The 12,014-nt window shown below is 41.6% G+C and overlaps 1 non-coding gene across 1 annotated transcript; it reads left to right on the top strand.

The window, feature by feature from the left end:
* Nucleotides 1–256: 256 nt before the first annotated feature.
* On the top strand, nt 257–338 carry trnas-aga. The gene has a single exon. It is a non-coding gene; the product is annotated as a tRNA-Ser (tRNA).
* The last annotated feature ends 11,676 nt before the right edge of the window (nt 339–12,014 follow it).

The raw sequence follows: 12,014 nt of genomic DNA on the forward strand, positions 1-12,014 counted from the left end.
ATACTCTAATAACTACATAGAGAAATTATTCAGCAAATCTATTTATTTGGCACGATTAAATAGATTAAAAAAGCCCATGAGGTTATATTAAGGCGAGTATAAAGCGGTAAACTGAGTTAAGATTGGCTCTTGTTTCTCTGCTTGTTCCAGCTTCCAGTGCCTTATAGATACTCTTCAAAACATGCTTTATTTGTGTAACTAGTAGTATAACGGAAATTTTGTGATGAGTTGACGTCTGTGTGATTGGGATGTACGAGTTGTCGTGGCCGAGTGGTTAAGGCGATGGACTAGAAATCCATTGGGGTCTCCCCGCGCAGGTTCGAATCCTGCCGACAACGTAATCTTTTTCATTTCAACAAAGATATCTTCGACGTGTATTACCTCATGCCGTGGCACAAAAGCGGAGAATTTTCACGAAAATCAAGCCATTTGAATACGACGTGTCGCGTTCAGAAAGCACGCGCTTAATGAAATGCAGCGCCCCGCCACACAGTGATTCTCATAACCACCGCACTTTAACAAATCGCACATCACATATAAAACTCGGAACTTTGAATCGTTTGCACATGCGGACACGCAGATGGATGCTGTAGTTTAAAATTCTGAGGGATTTTTTGTCATTTTATCTGATGAGACAACAATAATAGTGGTACATGAGAATGTAAATGTTATCCAATTCAATTCAATTCAATTCAATTCAATTCAATCTTTATTGGCAGACTTCATGTCCATAAAAACAAGACAAGAAACAAGAAACACACACACAACTACTCCCCCCCCCCCACAACACAAGGTATAAACCATTAAATATATATATGTATATAAATAAGTATATAAAGCATTTGTAAAAATATAAAACCATAATATACATAAAACACAATTACTTAAAATAAATCAATAAATACACAAACACTTTAACCAGTGCTTTCTGAGACTGGATGAGTAACGGGAACCACTCACTGTCGGATCTGTAAGTGCTAAAATTATACTGTTACTCGAACCATCCAGTCGTTCTCTAAAATTGAACATTAACTTTCTTAAAAGTGCTTTAAAAGTCCAGACACCCACAGCTACAAACATCTGGCTGGCACTACCACTTTAATTTAATTTCTATTTTTAATGAATATACTCATCTTAACAGAATATATATTCTGTTAATATACTCATCTTAACAGAATATATATTCTGTTGCCTACATTGCAGAATGTGACTTTGCCATCTAAACAGAAAAATGAGGACGGTCACAGTGAGATTTGAACATTTCGTGGGAACACAAAGATCTGTTGCAGTGGCTCGGTGTGGGGAAAATACAAACAACTCATACTGTGATCAGCTAACCTGCTGCTCTTTGTGGATTTATACAACTCAATTCAACAAGATGTAAGCAGATGATTCAGAGCTTTCTCGACTGAGTTCCACTTCCTACACCAACATTATACTGTACAGTGTCTTTATACTAGACAGTATACGTTGGTATAACGATTCAATTCAGTAAATGAATCTAAGCATCATCAGACTAAATGTAGATCATTATCTGCTTTATGATGCAACCAAAGACTGACCACCACAGCCACTGTCTATCAGTCCATCGCAGTGCTTTACTGTGAATTCACCACACTACTGCAAACTAATCTGTTATCCTGCACAAACCTACACAGCATTTTCATGCAGCTTTTGAATAACACAAAGCTAGTATTGCACATACAAATCAAATATGTGATAAAAAATAGTTTTATCAGGTATCACTGAGCAGTCATTATCTTTAAATCTAACCTCTCTTCTTCCCCCCAGGTCCTGTCTTTCTTATCTATCTGCGGCCTGATAGATAAGTTAGCTTTCTTTGATAGTGAAGTTAGCTTTCTTTATTTTATGTCCCTGTGAGATAAAAGGTAAAGCTGGAGCTTTAGCTACCAACACACTGTGACATAGTTTTTTGAGCCGATAGAAAAACAGCTGAAACATTATGTCGTAGTGAAACCTCACTTCCCTTGTGCTCCTCCTCTTCTGCAGCGGATACTGACTACAACATAGGACACCTGCACTCACTCGCCCACTTTAACCCCTGACCATAAATGCTACATAAATTTTATTCCACAACCCTGACATCCACATTACTCACACTCTCATAACACATACATATAGGGCCTTGGGGGTGGGCATGTTATATGGCGTCCAGAGAAAGCTCTGTGTATTCAACCTCACCTCTGGCGCCGGTGCCCACTTCTCAATTTTAAATGCATGTAGACATTGAAGGTCTTCAGGAGGGGCCGTGCTGACACCTGCTGCTCTCTGGTAGGAACCACATTGCCCTCGAGTGTTTTAAATGCACTTTAGAACAGCACGCAGCAACACTACAGCTGGCAGAGGGAGGTTCTTCACACACCCCCATTCTCTGTTAGCCATTGGGGCGGAGGGACTGGGAGGAGCAGTTGGCTGTCTGATTGGGGTCTGGGATGCGGGGTCTCTTTGCTACTACGGAGCCAGCAGCGCCTGCTTGTCTCAACCCCAGGGAAAAGGGTAACATCTCCTGGGTCTATAGGTGCGGTTTCCCCCTGGACCTGGGGCATAGAGTAAGTTTGGGGAATGTGATTGTGTGTACAGTGTCCATTTGTGTCTGTCTCCACGTTGGGTGAGTGCCAAGTATTTGTATATGTGTGCATGAGGGTGGGAATGCACATTTGTGTCTGTGTGTGCCTGTACGTCTGTGTCTATATGTCACTGGCCGCTGGCCTCTGGGGTCCACTTTGGCTGCCAGCAGAGCCTGTGGGCACGTCACTGCAGCCCCCTCTGGCTTCTGCACCGTGGCTGCTAGATGACCCCTCGTCTGGGGCTCTCCTCAGCTCTTCCTAGGAGGGTGGCATGGTTGCCCTTCTGATGGTCCTCCTTGGGCTCTCGCACTCTGAGGGCCTCTGGATGTCTGGGGCCTGGATCTCCTCCATGCCTGCTTCATTTGCTGGGGGACTGGGCTATGGTTCCTCATACGCTCGAGCAGATCGTTACATGGAGAAACCTTTTGAATACAAGCGCGCTCATCCACACAGGTGTGCACACAGGTGTGCACACAGGTGTATGCACGGGTGTTCACAGACACAAACTACACCTTTCTTGGCTGCTACCTCAAAGCACAGTGTGCACTGTCAGTCTTGCATGCTGCACAATAACACTCAATATTTAGTATTTACTGTAATTTACACTTAGCTAGATTATTGTGATGGTGTTGTGTTTTATTATATTGCTCTCTTTTTTGCTTGTTTTCTCTTTTTCTCTTCTCTCAACATGTGATCCAGGTGATTTTTTTTTAAAATGCCCTTTCTCACTGTCCCTCTTCCCTCTCTTTCTTTCTTTCTTTCTCCCTTTCCCAGTCATGTCTGTCCGTCTGTAACAACTGAAAATAAAGAAACAAAATACAATAATAATAACAAAGGTACATTTGTTTTAAAATGTATGGAGTATCAGTGAATAAATACTCAAATAAAGTACAGTACCTGAAAATTCTACTTCATTACAGGAACAAAGTATTTGTACTTTTAATTCCCACCTCTGGTTGCTGGTACTACTGCTGGTCCAGCTAACATGTCGGTTAATTCGACAAATTTTGCTACATCAATTATTAGTTTCTTCTTATTGTTTTCTCTCAGTTTTTCAACTCCATCTTTTCGCCAATTCTTTCTCACTAAATTGTTTCGACAAGGTGCGTCAGAGCAAAGCGAAGGTAGGGGAGGGGCCGGTCGCGTGAAGAGATTTGATTGGGCAATCCAGTGTCAGTAATGAAAATGAACGAATGGGCTGCTATCGGTGCCCATCGGTCCAAAAGTGAGTCGGTATGTCTGATTACCAGTGAATCCCTGCCTTCAGGACAATGACCCCTGTTTTCTCTAAGACACCACAGTTGAAATGTTGCAGTTAACATTGTTTGCTGACTTACAGTACAGGGACCGAGCAACTTGGTGTCACCGAATCAAACATCACGTGGAGCTTTGAAGGAGATAAGTATTTATAAGCACACTAGCAAAATGCACCAAGGAGCGGCTCAATAAGCCATTGAGTGACAATCCCTAAAAATGGGAACTTAACTGCTTGGTGTAGAAAAATTAATATTTTGCATTTTATAGATGTAATAATATATATTTCAGACCGTATAAAATAAACAATATATAAGAATTATGAATTAGAATGGTTATTAATAGGATGTAAATTAGAAGGTCTACATAGGAGGTTAGCATTAGAGTTGAAATTGATAAAATAAAGTTACACCTTGTTTTTTCTCATGTAGAATAAATAGCCGCTTTTAACCAGTAGGTGGCAGTCACACACTAAAAAATGGTCTCAGCATACATTGTGGATGGAGGAGCTCCAATAATTTAAAATCCTTCGATTTAAAAAGTATGGATAATTATCCGCAGCTGTGTTAGAATGATATAAAGTAAAACCACATCTTGTACTTATCTAAAGTTGAAGTGTGAGATAGTTTGCGGCAGCATTAACACGCTGGCATGGGCACAAAGAAACCAATGTTTGCAATACACAGGCGATATTTGCATGAAGAGTGGTTAAACAAAATGCCACATTGCGTTACAGCAGAATATGACATATTGTTCTGGAGGTGCTGGGAAGTGCAGGCTTTCAATGCAACTTTTGTATTGCAGTTTTCCACTTAGTGCAGCCATAAAAGTCCCCACGGGGCAGGAACATGTGGGAGCTTATGTCATTTACCTGTGATGCCAGCAGGGAGTGGAGTGGAAAGTGTCAGCCTTTGCATGCCAGATAAATACATACACTAATGAAACATGGGATCTGATAACTTCATCTCGTGTCAGACGCCTACACAGAGATCAACCTCTCACTGGATAAGGCAGCCATCCCATTCTGTCTAAAATCAGCCACAATCATCCCAGTGCCGTCTCCCATCTCCAGCCTGAATGATTACCGCTCTGTGGCCCTCACACCGGTAATCATGAAATGCTTTGAGAGACTAGTCCTTCAGCACATCAAGGATTACCTCCCCCCAGAATTCGACCACCACCAGTTTGCATACCGTGCAAACAGTTCCACAGAAGACGCCATCGCCACAGCCCTCCACGCTGTGCTGAGTCACCTAGAGCAGCGGCAGAGCTACGTCCGAATGCTCTTTGCGGACTACAGCTCAGCCTTTAATTGAATGGAATTGAAATTTTTATTTCAGTCAACAACAACAACAACAGATTAAAATTTTACATAAAAGTACTCAAACAGTAACCGAAAAAGGAATAGGCTGAAGCCTTATGGCTTATACTTATCCTATCCCTTACCCCCATAGAAATAATCAAATCCTTAACCAAGAAAATAAATAACATTGATAAATAAGTTGAATAACAGTTTGAAAAGAAATCAATGATTAATACAATCATCCCGGACATCCTCATCACCAAACTGGTCACTCTTGGCCTCCCTCCTCTCACATGTGCCTGGATAAAGGATTTCCTCACAAACCGGCCCCAGACTGTAAGACTCGGCCCTCATCTCTCCTCCACTCGCACACTGAGGACCGGCTCCCCACAGGGCTGTGTGCTGAGCCCCCTCCTGTATTCTCTCTACACCCACGACTGCAGTTCGACCCACAACAACACTCTCATCATCAAGTTTGCTGATGAAACCACGGTAGTCGGACTCATCTCAAAGGGAGACGAGGCAGACTACAGAGAGGAAGTCCTGAAGCTGGCAGCATGGTGTTCAGAAAACAACCTGGCACTGAACACTAAGAAAACCAAAGAGCTCATTGTTGACTTCAGGAGACACAGCACTGACTTGGCCCCCCTTTACATCAACGGGGAGTGTGTGGAGAGGGTCCACACCTTCCGGTTCCTTGGTGTCCTCATCTCTGCTGACATCTCCTGGACAGACAACATCTCAGTGGTCGTCAAGAAGGCCCAACAGCGGCTGCACTTCCTGAGAGTCCTCAGGAAGTACAAGCTGAACTCCGACCTGCTGCTGACCTTCTACCGCTCGTCCATTGAGAGCCTGCTAACCTACTGCATCACGGTATGGTACGGCAGCTGCACCAAGGCAGATAGAGTGAGGCTTCAGAGTGTGGTCAAGACAGCACAGAAGATCATCAGCTGCCCTCTCCCCTCCCTGATGGACATCTATTCCTCCCGCTGCCTCACCAGAGCAGCAAACATTATCAAGGACAGCTCCCACCCTGGTCTCAACATGTTCAGCCTGCTTCCCTCAGGGAAGCACTACAGGTGCATCAGCACAAAAACCCACAGACTCAAAAACAGTTTCTTCCCCAAAGCCATAACCACCCTGAACTCACACATGCACTGATAACACAGCCCCCCCCCAAAAAATTTTTTCTTCCCACTTCCTCTATGGACCACCACTGTGCAATACCAATTCTATGTGCAATAACTCAACTGTATATACACAACAATATTTATTACATATGACTTTTTTTTAAAAAACGGCTTGTATATTTGTACATTTTATATACATTTTACTTTTTCCCTGTGTTAATACTGTCCATATGTATATAGCGCTGCAGAACTGTACCCCCCCCCAGCATGTTTACACTGAGTAGGAGATGCTCTGTATCTCATTGTACAACTGTATAGTGACAATAAAGGCATTCTATTCTATTCTATTCTATTCTATATTATTTCCATGGGATTTAACTTCATCTGTCTGGCAGACCGCTGCCCACTCAGGTGTTCTTAACAGCAGTAAACAGTAAGCACAGAGCAAACAAGGCTCTGATGAGCTCAGCAGACTGGCGCTCAGTTTTACATTATTAATAGCTGCTCTTTAACTCAGTTTAACAAATTAATCTAAAACCCCATTTGGTTCATAGCCTTGGGCAGACCGTGTATCATACTTCCTCATTCCTCCTGCACTGTTGGGAAAAAAAAGTAAACAAAACAAAAATCACCTGTAAAAATTGTATTTTTCCGCCAGCTGGGGAGCAAGAAAAGTACAGTAAAATAATGGAAACTTGCAGCAATAAAAATCTCTAAAATCTCTGTATTTTTATGGGACAGTTATTTAAAATACAGTTATTTTCTTTATTCTACTTTTACAGATTTTTTATATGGAATAAAAGGTATTTATATGTGTAACAACATTGAAATTACCAAATAATATGGCCAAATACTATTCTAATACAATGAAGCAGGCTTAAAATGACAACTGAACAGTTTCATGTGAAAAATCTTGTACTTTTTTATTAATTATGGAAACAAAATGCATGTTTTCCACCAAATCTGCCAGGCATTTCCACCCCAAAATACCAGAAGTGGTGCCCAAAAGCTAACAACAGCACAGCACCACAAAACCACAGAGGAAAGGAAAACGACCGCTTCTGCTTGCAACATTGCATAATAGCATGTCAAAATGTCAGCCAGTCATATCCATGTGTCATGCCAGTAACTCCGAGGTCATCACTACGTGGTCTGGTTTTAGGATTTAGTTTGGCGACTGGAATTTTTTTAAGTCTTTTAAAAGGTCACATTACATTATGTAAAGTTTCAGGTTGTTTTCCCTTTCATTTTTATCTTAGAGACAGTTGCAATGAAAAAAACCCCAAAACGAATAATACCAAAGGATTATTTTTATATCCACAAAAAGACAAATGAGGCCGAGCCAAAGTCATGCATTCTGTAGATCTTTCCGGCACGCCATTCAGTACTAAAGCAGCACGCTACGTGGCCCTATGCAAATAACCTAAACAGGGGAAAAGGCTATGAGATCGGATGATAAGCTTTGTGTATTTTACACGTAAAATTGCATATCTCTCTGTCATGCATTTCCTCAAACGGCCAAATCCAGTCACACACAAATATATAATCTATCTAAGAACAACTATGCCAATGCACACGCGTATTCAGACAGAGTTTAATAGTAATGCTCAGAATGGCACAAACAGGTCACATGCGCTCCTCACTTGTAAATCCTCAAATCGTGATAAAGCGTCCACAGAGCAGAGCAGAGAGCCTTTGAAGCTGACGCTGCTGTTGTCGCCTGCTATAGCAGCACCATATGGCAAATAGCCTTGTCAAGCATGAGAGGCCAAACCCCCTGGGGCAGAGTTTGTACTCAGGCCCTACACTTTTTGAAAGGCCTCCCAGAATTCTGAGTGGCCTATAACTGTATAAGGTTTAAACATACACATACCCAGCAGAAAAACCCTGACATTCACTTTATTTCAGTCGCTATACTGGTCAACAGATGTGGCAGAGCGAGCGTCTCATCAGGCTTCATAACTGGTAAATGTCAGAAAGATGAATAGATGCACTGGAGCGGGACGCTATCCTAAAGACCTGGGATGCATTCCAGCTGAGCGTGCTAGAAAGAGGACAGCAGCGTTGATGTAACAGTGTCTGTTTAAGGCGGTCTGTGGCAACCCCCCCAAAAAAACCTGAAGGCTGAGAGAGGAGCCACACTGAAGGGAAGAGCTTAAGTGGCACTCTTGAGTGCTACAAGTCGAAATGTGGAGCAGACAGAGCAGCAGACCGTAGCTAACGTGCTGTTAAAGATCTCGCCGGGCTGCAGCAGGGAGCTGCACGCAGAGCACCCCGGGGTTCTCTCTCTGAGAGAAATGAAATTGTGAGCTTCCTCCTCACTGCTTCTAAAGATCAACTGACACGGCCGCGTCATCAGTGCCTTAGGAAACAGAAAGACATTTGGAAAGCTTTACAGTGAAATGAGGCCTAATGTCTTGACTTACCCGTTCTTAGAAGCTCACTGACTGGTTCACTGCCACGATTCTGGACTCTCAAAGGATTCCCAACAGTATTATCAACAGGTCTGATGGAATGATGGAGAACAGGGGCGGCACCAAGGGGGGAACAGAGGGGGCACTGGCCACCCCCCTAAAATTTGATGCTCCCCAGTAGTAATAATGTAATAAGATGGCATAGAAGCTGGTGCCAATCCCTGGACAGATCAATGGTGCATCTCAGGGCCAACATAGAGATAGGCAACAGTTCACACTCTTACATGCTCTAATACTTATTGGTCTTCCCTGTCTTTACATTCTGGCAGAGTGAATCTTAAGCTGCTTCCACTCCCCCCACCAAAACAACAACAACAACAACAACAACAACACACTTCAAACATACTGTCCTGTATAGTTTACATGAATCCTGCACCAAACTTGCAGTCTGTATTATCTGCAGTTCAAGCATGCACGGAAAGTCTAAAAATAACATCTGTTCATTAAGTATGACATCGGGTTTCTTTTCCACATCAGTACTGATGAATGCAACTCTCAGAAAGTCGTTGTTTGCTTTTTCCTTCTGAGGTTCCAATAAATGCTTAACACCCATTCACAGATGATAAAACAATCTGTGCTTTCAGTGAGTCGTAACGAGTTACAGCACAATCTGCTGAAAATCAAAGTGGGCCTGCCACTGCGATCTGTTTCTCATAGCAAGTTTCAGGTCTGCAAGCTCATTATCATACTGCAGTGACATGCAGAGAAACCACTTGCCCTGAATGTAGATGGGGAAAAAACCCTATTTAAAACATTAAGCAAGGTTAAAAGTTAAAAGTACAGCATGTCATATTGGTCAGCATAACACATTTCTCTCTTACAGATGAAAACTTGAATTTGTAAATTATAAAATTTGACCTTATGTTGCACATTTATATACAATCCAAAGACTGTATATTAAAGATGGAATTCACCCAGTGGTTTCCCTTTTTTTTGGTGGTGGTGGTGGTGGTGGGGGGAAACAGCAGTGACAAGGGATTCTGCATGCTCATATTGTATACTGCTTTATTTTCTATTTTACTCTTTATGTAATCATAAAACACAAAATTATTTGCATTAAAATACATGTTTGTTAAGCCATTTAACACCAATCTGTGAATCATACAAGGTCAAGAAATTCAGGAGGCAAACCACTGTTGTGTTTAAGAATTGCAGACACCATAGAACTCTTCCTACAGGTGGTCAGGAGAAAGATTCAACAGCAAGCATCCACAGCTATCTGTAAAACACGTTGGAGGCTATATCATGGCTTGGGCTTCTTCTATATTTGTATTTCCATGTATGTTTGCATGTTTCAATGAATCGCTGCATGTATCTCCCATTTTCTCAGGAAAATATAAAACAATACGGGGTGGTTCTGGACTTTTGCGCAGTACTGTAGATCAAGGGAGCTGAGGGCCATTTTCACGACTTCTCCACAGTTTGACATGTTGCGCCTGGCTGACTGATTGAATGCAAGTTTAAGGCATTTCTGCAATAGTGTTTGTTTTTTTTTACCTGTCGTCTTAGGTCTGAAATGTTTGCTATTTTTAGCACAAAAATAACATTTTAAAGAAAAGTTAAAGAACATAAAACACCATCAATCCATCTTCTTCGGCTTATCAGTTCAGCATTGCAGCCTGTCCCAGCTGTCACAGGGTGAGAGGCAGGGTACAACCTGGACAGGTCACCAGCCTGTTGCAGGGCCACCTGAAACACCACAAACAAAGGAAAACGCCATGTGCCTTTGTCCTGCATTTGCTACTTCGTGCCACAAAGATAGCCTTTTATGGTAAAAAAGTATAGACTGTATATAAAAGATGGGCGTAGCCACCGTTGCTTGTTTTGAAATTGAGCATGACGCATGAGGGTTTGCTCTGCTGACAGGTCAAGACTAATGAGTGTTTGCACAGTGTCAATCACAGAGAAGCCAATCCCTAAAACATATCCAGCTTTGTGGTGCATTTTAGGATTGTGTTTAAAGGTCGTACATGAAGTGACAAATAGGTTTGTCAACCCCTTGTTAGAAAAATGCATCTTTGAGTCACTTCTGCATCTTTTAAAGATAGAAGCCATGGGCATATTTTATAGGCAGTCTTTAGTTTTAAAACAAAACAAGAACACAACAACAAAACAACAAAATGCTATTTTTGTTGTTATAAGTCAGTCTGTGATGTGGGTTACTCCGCAGCAGGTTGAAAATACAGATACATACAGATATACACTTACTGCCGTTACCACCTACATTCTACTAAGTCTCTAACAACACGTAGGTGTTTCAACCTGCAACAATTTAGAAAATTAAAGTTCAGTTTTCTAATAAATTATTGAAACGAGCAGATCGATATCACCATCATGTGTTTTTTTTAAGAGTGCTACTTCTCTATGTAACCAAAGCTGCTGCACCACATAAACTTTGCAAAATAAAGATGATTGTGGTTCTGATCAAACTCCTTGACAAACTTGTGGTGATCCAGTAGCAGCACATCCAACTATTTGTGTAGACGTGTTATGTCTTTAAATGAAGATAGAGCAGGGAAATGTGTATTAAAAATGTGGCTGTGTCACTCGATTCAGGAAATGCTTGCGTTCCTGCGGCACTGCTGCCATTTTCTATTTTTATTGTTGATGCAAGTTGACACGACTGCACATGGAGGAACTTTGCATGCAAGGCTTTTCTGCCGCAGAGGCGCTGCAAGATGTGAAGCAGCAGGATGACTGTGGGCTTTTGCTAGCACCGACAAGTTTTGTTGCCAACTCATTTTCATTCTTGGACTATTAGAGCAGCATTTCATCGTTTACTCTTCAAAATTGTCCTTGTTTATTTATTTATACTTTTTGCTGGGATTAGAGCATCACTTTAATCCAATCTGAAACAAGCTGTGTCTTATGATTTGCTGCCCCTCGTAATCAGGTTTGAACAGTTGTGTGGGGATTGTCTTTTGTGCTTTTGGCTCACAGGGGCTACTCACAAAGGGTAACCTCAGTTTTATAGGCCATATTTAATTTGAGTGCAGCCACTGTGTATGCCAGAAAAAAGCAAACACATATTAAGTCTGCTTTGTACAAGTGGTCATTGCTCTTGTCCAGACTTCTATACTTGAGTGAATTTCTGAGGCAACAACAACAACAACAACAACTTGTGTTCCTGTGGAATTTCAAATACAGAAGAACACACTACAAAAATTTTGCATTTTTTAATAATTGCATTTTATTAATTGAAAACAAAAACAAAAAACAAAAAAATGCAAATTGAAAAAGGGAAAAAAAAAAAAGGGCAAAAACC

Source organism: Simochromis diagramma, unplaced genomic scaffold (assembly GCF_900408965.1).
Source record: "Simochromis diagramma unplaced genomic scaffold, fSimDia1.1 OVJJ01000150.1, whole genome shotgun sequence".
In the NCBI taxonomy this organism is placed as follows: domain Eukaryota; kingdom Metazoa; phylum Chordata; class Actinopteri; order Cichliformes; family Cichlidae; genus Simochromis; species Simochromis diagramma.